Source organism: Arachis ipaensis, chromosome B04 (genome assembly GCF_000816755.2).
Source record: "Arachis ipaensis cultivar K30076 chromosome B04, Araip1.1, whole genome shotgun sequence".
Classification (NCBI taxonomy): domain Eukaryota; kingdom Viridiplantae; phylum Streptophyta; class Magnoliopsida; order Fabales; family Fabaceae; genus Arachis; species Arachis ipaensis.
In genome coordinates this window covers 104617091-104626345 of record NC_029788.2, presented here as the reverse complement: position 1 = coordinate 104626345, position 9255 = coordinate 104617091, and positions in this window count along the sequence as shown.

Genomic DNA, 9255 nt, shown 5'->3' with positions numbered 1-9255 from the left:
AATACAAAAAAAAAACAAAAAAAACATATAATAATACTTAAATTTTAATTAGTTTTAACTTTTCTTTTCCTTTTATTATTTTTTTTAATTTTTATTTTTCATCCTCTGTGCACTTTTTATGTTCCTCCCTGTTTTTAGATTTTCTTTGCTTGAGGACAAGCAAACTTTTAAGTTTGGTGTTGTCGCTTCGCTTGTGACTTTTCTGTTTATTTTAATGGCACCAAGGGAGGTGAATCATCTTCATGGAGGAGCACAGCCTGAAAAATGAAACGACCACTAGGATAACTGAGGTGGTTGAGTTTCTTTCTCTTGGAGAAGAATTTTATGGCATGCAAAGAGTTGCAAGAGGTTTCTCAATTTAGATCAGTTGTCCATTGGTCAAGGAGTTGACAGCAAAGGTTGGTCTCGGTGTGGATACGCATAGTGCCTTCGTACCATCGAAGGAGAAAGTGATTTTTACTAGCGTACACAGGTATTTAGATCTGATCTATATATTGTATATTATTGGAATAAAGTTTAAGCACAAAATAGATCTTTAAGGATTACTTTCTTTTCTTCCGCTGCGTGTTATGAACACATGGTAATCCTTCAGTGGTATCAGAGCTTTGGCTTTTTTGTGTTAATTTTTATTCCTATTTTCTTAAATTTGTGAATTAATAGGATTAATTCAAATTTTTTTTAAGCATGCGATGCAGTTATTTCTATTGAGATGGCTTTCTAATAAATTAATAGTTAATTTATTTTAATTATTTCATTGTGATTAAATTATCATTCTTTTAATATAAAAGTTATATTTATAATCAAATATTTTATTTGATTTTATTTATATATTACATTTTATTGTGATTTTGATCACAATAAAAGGAATGAGATGCAAAATATCTTTTGTTTGTTTCTTATATATATAAGTGTATATATAAAGGTCAAATTTGATTTGATAATTTTTTAAGGCTAAACGTTAGTATATGAAAAAAATCAAATTTTGATTTGATTTATGTGTTTTGAACACTATAATATTAGAAATTAGTTTTTCTAATATTCTTGATTATAAAGAGCGGCCTGACAACCAGGAGTTTTATTTTCAAGATAATAATCAGTATATACATTTGATGTATTAGGGATTTAATTTTATATTTTGCCTAGACAACTTGGGAGTATAAAATTTAATCTATGAGTACTGATGAAAAATTCTCTAACGATAGAGATAAATTCTAAAAGTTAGGAGATTGCCAAAAAAAAATAAATTTATCTCTTGTTTACAAGGAAAGACCTGACAACCAGGAGACTTGTACTCAAAGATAGAATTTATTTATGCATATGATGATGTATAAGGAGAATTAATTTTATACTTGAACCTAGACAACCTAGGGATATAAAATATAATTCAGTTAAATAATTGTCTGACAACCAGATAATTATTTGGGATTATAATTGTATGGGATACAATTTAATCATGTTTATTTAGAATAGGTATGAGTAACAACTTGACAACCAAGGTACTCATTCATGATTCTAAATAATTTTGTCAGAAATATAGATTTCTTATTTACTTTCATATTTTAATTTTTAAATATGTCTAGTTTTCGTATGACATACTTGAAAGAAATAAATTGACTATACATTGAAAATTGTTCTTATGTATGAAAGGGTTATCATGGACATGATAATCCTATTGAAATAATATTGTCCAATAAAATTGGTGATGGAATAGTCAGTACTTATGAAGTATCTAAAATATTATTTTACTACAATATGGGTAGTTTTGATAACCATGAGTTCTATATACTCACTATTTACTACTAAACATCTTGAAAAAATGTATGGTGCCCAAAGTAAGATAGTATGACTATCAAATATTGTATTTAAACTAGTGCGAGTATTGGGCAATATATTTTGAATTAAATAACTTTAGAAGTTGGAATGCCATTAGGCAAATGGCTTTAGCGAGAATTGTTCTTGCAAGCATTTTTGGAGATTTATTTTGTTACAAACAAAATTTTCTTAATATGATTAAGGTTTGTGATCTTTTTGGAAAAATTCAATATGAGTATTGAGGATGCAAATCAAAATTGCTCTTAAGGTTTGGTTTGACCAATAATAAAGATATTGAGTATTTTTACTATAAGAGTTTAAAGTGAAATCTCTAATATCTAATTGATATTCTATTGAATAGAGAATGAGATTCTCTCAACGCACAAATACTAGTACTCTATGTACTCCATCATGTTTAAAGAAACATGGAATTTGATTTAGTTGAGGATCACTGTTTGTTAAATATTTAGACTACGTTTTAGAAATATTGCTAAATTAACAAATTTCTCACTAAATCAATTTTTTACCCATATGAGATATGGAAAAGGTATAAGCTGAAACTCAAGAACATTAGAGTTTGAAGATGTCTTATATATGTTAAGAGATTGCACAACAATAGAATTGATATTAGGTTCGATAAATGAGATTTATTGGTTACCCTAAAGAAATAATGAGTATTATTTCTATCATCCTTCTTAAGACGAAGTGTTTGTGATAAGAGGTTAAATTCTTTTTAGAAAAGAAATTTTCCCCTGAAGGAAGATAAGGTGAACAATCAGAGGATATACTTTCTTCTGAAAGTATAAAATGTTTGATCGTCAAACTAATTTTTTGAAAAAAGTAGCCTATTTGTACAATGATACAATTCTATAAAGATAGATCTAATGGTTACTTAGATTTTTTATAATCATGTTCAATAAGGATTGTCCTTAAAATAAAATTATGCACTATTGTAGTGGGAGATTTCATGTTTTGAGAAAATATGATATTTATTATGCACTAAGTGTATTTTGTAAAAGGTCAAGCACATATGCTCAAAAGTTAAGGTGTTTAAGGTCAAAAGAGTTTTGATAAACACAAATGTGCATTGAAAAATTATACACATGATTGATTGGCTCTAGTGCAAGTGAGAGATTATTATGATAATAGTATGCCCAAGATCCAATCTATCATGATTGGCTCTCGTGCAAGTGGGAGATTATTGGGAATAAGGAGTATGACCACAATCCAATCAATCACGTGTCAAATAATTTGTTATTGTTATTATATTAAAATGTTAATATAATAAGGTCCTTGATTAAGTTTAGAGATATATCATTGTGATAGTGATCATAATATTGAGAGATAAATCTTCTATAATTTAATCTAAATTGTTCTTAGTCGTAGGATTATTAAAAAGAACATTAATAATCCGGAAAGATCAATATATATATAATGGTCTTCATTGGATGAAGATTAATAGATCTCATTTATTAAATTATATATATAAATGGTGCATATAGAGATATGACCATTGAACTGACTCACTTTGAGAATTCCTAATGGTTATAATTACCGCATATTTGTCAATAGGATATTCTCAAGATGAACATAGTAATAGAGTTTCCTTTGACCTGCGACTATCATAGTAATTAACAATGTATTTATTATATTTTGATTCCGGACACCTAATACCCTAGGGTGCTAGTTGAATGGATATTGGGTATGATTTAAATACTTGTAGAATTAATGATTAGTCAGTAAGGAATCCGTCAACTCTCGGTAAAGAGTTTGAGCTCTGATTATAATGACTGAGATGAATAAAACCTTGGCAAAGTGGATTGAATAAATGAAGAAATGAGTTTCTTAGGTCATTCACAGTTCATTATAATAATGGTAACAAGTTAGAGTTTGATAATTAAACCATACTCTAAGGGTTAACCAAGACCTGGAAAGATGGAAGGAATTATACTTTGTTCTTCTGAGGTTCTTAGTAAAAATATATTACTTCATACTATCGGGTCGTTGAGGAGTGTTGCTAGATGCCAACCTTGATTAGTAAATTTAGTATGACTAATTTACTACCCGCTTAGTATTGAACCTATGGGGTCACACACTAACGAGTGTTCTAATCTTTGCTATAGAATTATTTAATTATTATTTTGATTTGATCAAATAAATAATTATATTAATTCAAATGGAATATTATTATATTCTTTGCTAGCACCAAGAATATAATAATAGTATGATAATTGAGAATATTAAATGAGATTTGAGAATACTAAGTTATTCTATTTTTTAATTTGGATGAGATCCTAACTGATTCTGTTTTAAATTGAGTTATGATATGATTCATAAATTTGAAGGATTCAGATTTAGAATTTTAAGATATGATTTAAATTTGAATTGAGATTCAAATTTAAAATCAGTAACAAATCTCATACTATATATATGTATGCCAAGAGTAGAGAAATGTGACAGAGACAAGAATAACAAGAGTTTTATTCCGTTACCTCTACACACATAAACGTATGTGAGCCTGATTCTTGGAGAAGAATTTTATGGCGTGAAAAGAGTTGCAAGAGGTTTCTCAATTTAGATCAGATGTCCATTGGTCAAGGAGTTGACAGCAAAGGTTGGTCTCGGTGTGGATACGCATAGCGCCTTCGTACCATCGAAGGAGAAAGTGATTTTTACTAGCGTACACAGGTATTTAGATCTGATCTATATATTGTATATTATTGGAATAAAGTTTAAGTACAAAATAGATTTTTAAGGATTACTTTCTTTTCTTTACTGAAGGATTACTATGTGTTCATAACACGCAGCGGAAGAAAAGAAAGTAATCCTTAAAGATCTATTTTGTGCTTAAAATTTATTCCAATAATATACAATATATAGATCAGATCTAAATACCTGTGTACGCTAGTAAAAATCACTTTCTCCTTCGATGGTACGAAGGCGCTATGTGTATCCATACCGAGACCAACCTTTGCTGTCAACTCCTTGACCAATGGACATCTGATCTAAATTGAGAAACCTCTTGAAACTCTTTGCACGCCATAAAATTCTTCTCCAAGAATCAGGCTCACATACGTTTATGTGTGTAGAGGTAACGGAATAAAACTCTTGTTATTCTTGTCTCTGTCACATTCCTCTACTCTTGGCATACATATATATAGTATAAGATTTGTTACTGATTTTAAATTTGAATCTCAATTCAAATTTAAATCATATCTTAAAATTCTAAATCTGAATCCTTCAAATTTATGAATCATATCGTAACTCAATTTGAAACAGAATCAGTTAGGATCTCATCCAAATTAAAAAATAGAATAACCTATTATTCTCAAATCTCATTTAATATTCTCAATTATCATACTATTATTATATTCTTGGTGCTAGCAAAGAATATAATAATATTCTATTTAAATTAATATAATTATTTATTTGATCAAATCAAAATAATAATTAAATAATTCTATAGCAAAGATTAGAACACTCGTTAGTGTGTGACCCCATAGGTTCAATACTAAGCGGGTAGTAAATTAGTCATACTAAATTTACTAATCAAGGTTGGCGTCTAGCAACACTGCTCAACGACCCGATAGTATGAAGTAATATATTTTTACTAAGAACCTCAGAAGAACAAAGTATAATTCCTTCCATCTTTCCAGGTCTTGGTTAACCCTTAGAGTATGGTTTAATTGTCAAACTCTAACTTGTTACCATTATTATAATGAACTGTGAATGACCTAAGAAACTCATTTCTTCATTCATTCAATCCCATTGGCCAAGGTTTTATTCATCTCAGTCATTATAATCAGAGCTCAAACTCTTTACCGAGAGTTGACGGATTCCTTACTGACTAATCATTAATTCTACAAGTATTTAAATCATACCAAATATCCATTCAACTAGCACCATAGGGTATTAGGTGTCCGGAATCAAAGTATAATAAATACATTGTTAATTACTATGATAGTCGCAGGTCAAAGGAAACTCTATTACTATGTTCATCTTGAGAATATCCTATTGACAAATATGCGGTAATTATAACCATTAGGAATTCTCAAAGTGAGTCAGTTCAATGGTCATATCTCTATATGCACCATTTATATATATAATTTAATAAATGAGATCTATTAATCTTCATCCAATGAAGACCATTATATATATATTGATCTTTCCGGATTATTGATGTCCTTTTTAATAATCCTACGACTAAGAACAATTTAGATTAAATTATAGAAGATTTATCTCTCAATATTATGATCACTATCACAATGATATATCTCTAAACTTAATCAAGGACCTTATTATATTAACATTTTAATATAATAACAATAACAAATTATTTGACACGTGGTTGATTGGATTGTGGTCATACTCCTTATTCCCAACACTTTCATTCTTTATTCCTTCCCGTTCTTACTATGTTATGTTCTGGTTTTCTGCTGTTTTGTTTTTGTTATTGCATGATCAATTGTTATTTCAATTTCTAAGTTCTAGTTCAATTTACTATTTATTTTGCTACTTGATTTTTATTCTGAAGGATGTCTCATGTATTACTCACTGAGCTTGAGAAAAAAAAGAAAGAAAAAGATGTATTGCATGAGAGATTGAGTTATATTGAATAATAGTCTTATTTACTTAAATGTGGTGGTATTATTTGTGATTTTGAATGCATGATATGAACAGTGCATATTTGAATTTAAATCAAAGGATGTTGATGTATAAGGAACATGAATTTAGAGAACTATTATGACTTCTCTGAAATTAGTGAAAGCTTAATCCTTGAAGCAAAAGAAACAGCAAAAGAAAAATAAAAGCAAGGTCCAAGGCTCTGAGCATCAAAGACTAAGGAGGTCAGACATGATTAAAAGCTCAAAGAGTTGTTTTCTTAGTCATATGCTTGTGGTGTTCTTGTGTCAAGTAATCCTTGAGACAAAATATTTAGAGTCGAGACCAAATGCATTTAGCAGAGTATGCCCAAGGCTTTGAGCACCACTTTCTGGGAGTAACTGAAAGAAAAATTAGAACTTAAAGAGAGTTTCCCAGTTAAGTGCTTGTGGTGTTTTTGTGTTAAGTAACCATTGAGATAAAACATTTAAAGTCACGGCTAGGCTCAAGGTGCAAAGCACCAAAAGGAAATTTGCTGTGTTCAAGGATTAAACTGAAGTATAAAAGACTAGAGAATTCATAATATTATTCGGATTCTAATTCCAGATGACAGTAACATTCTTCTTATTCAAAGGATCGTGAGATGCCAACCCTATTCAGTATTGCAGTTGTAAACCCCGTTTCAAGAAGAGACACGAGCTTAATCGGACATTCACTCTCATACAAATTCACATCCTAGGCCTATATTAGTTTTGGTTGCTTGAGGACAAGCAACAATTCAAGTTTGGTATTGTGATGCGTGAGCATCTTATCTATCTTTTCCTTGTGAATTTGCACTTGAATTGCTAAGTTTAATCAAAATTTAAATATCTTTTGGCCACTATAGATGTTACTTTGAGTTGTGCACAATTCTATTTATTTCAGGTAGCATTCGGAGGGATTTGACGGAGTTTTGTAGCAGAAAAGGGAGAAAGCGAATGATGCTGTCAATCCTGACCTCCTTGCACTCAAACAAGAATAACTTGAGCTACAGAGATCTAATGGATGTGATTTTAGCGGCATTGGAAAGCTAACTTCCAGGGCTTTCCAACGATATATAATAGTGCATACTTCTTCTCCAGCAACCTCTGCCTCCTCCACGTTGAACTTGGCCCCTGCCAAGTTCAGCGTGGAACTTGAAAGCTCCCAGGGAAGCATGCACCACATTTCCAAGTTCAGCGTGGACTCAAAGGGAAACAAGCAAAACGCTGCTGCCTCCTCCACGCTGAACTTGGGAATTTCCAAGTTCAGTATGGATCCAAATGCCCCAAGTGGTCCCCAAGCACTCGTACAAAGCTGCGCTGAAATTAATTAATTTTGATTTAATTTTTATGTTATTTATAATTAGGAAAAGATATTATTTAATTTTTAGAAAATATATTTTACATTAATTAGAATTAGATATAAAAGGGAAAAGAATCAGTCCTTCAGGGATCCTCTCTTCTCTTCTACCTCATTCTGCAATTTACAGTTTTTCAGAATCCTAGTTTTCTCTCTAAACCATGAGCAACTAAACCTCCACTGTTAAGGTTAGGAGCTCTATCTATTGTATGGATTGATACTATTATTTTTCTATTTTAATTCATGTATTGATTTCTATTTCAAGAATTGTTTTCGTTCTTTATCTTATGAATTTGGGTGGAATGGAAGTATGACCCTTGTTCTAATTGAGTTCTTGTATAACTTGGAAAAGCTCTTTACTTAAACAACAGCTTGAAAATAATTTCTCCTAAACTTCTAATTATCTGGACTTAACGGGATACGTGACGTATAATCCTTTTATATTTGGGTAATTAGAGTTTCTGTGGCATATAAACTAGAATTGAACTTCATCCTCTAATTGGAATTAAGTGACCAAATAATTGGCGGTTGATGAAAGTTAGAGTAGACTAAGAAGGTCTAAGGAATTAGGGCTTAGTCATATATAGTTTGTCATGAATTGAATCTTGCATGATTAAAATAGTTAGTAAGAAAAGTCAATCCGGAAAATAGATATCTCTGAAGCCTTAACTGTTTTCTCATATATTATTCACTTCAATTTACTGTCTGCTTTTAATTCTCTGAAATTACTGTTAATGCTTTTGAACCTTCAAACACCATTTTCTGTTTGTCTGACTAAGCCAATCACTCAATCATTGTTGCTTGATTCATCAATCCTCGTGGAATCAACCCTCACTCACCTGAGGTATTACTTGGTACGATGCGGTGCACTTGCCGATTAGTTTGTGGTTATAAATTCCGCACCAGTTAGATACGGCAGACACGCGTATCGAACGAGTATCGATGAGTGTCGTATCCAAAATGTGTCCGACACGCGAACACAACAACTCAACAAAGTGTCCGTGCTTCATATGATATAAGGGTTGTTAGATTTGCGTATTGCTAAATTTTTCTTTCCAATGGGATGATGGAATCGTGTAATACAAAACCAAATCGTTAATGGTTAATCATTGATTTGCATATTGTTTAATGTTCCTAAACAGGTGGCAGCAAAAATTGTATCTTTGCAATCAAGATTTTTCTAGGGTAAGCCTGATGGAAGTAGAGGCCTACCAACAATAAAATGGAAAATGATTTAAAGCCCAAAAAATCATGGAGGTTTAGAGGTGGGTGATGTTATAAAATACAGAGCACTCATTTTTAGGTGGTGGTGATGTTTTGATAGGACGAATTGTCCTCAAAGAGAATTGTGTGGTTTTTTTTTTTTTGTCTTATTTTATTTTTATTGAGTGAGTATAATTATGATTATGATTTTTTTTGTTTTATGATTATTTAATATAAATTTGTTATTGTTTTTGTCTT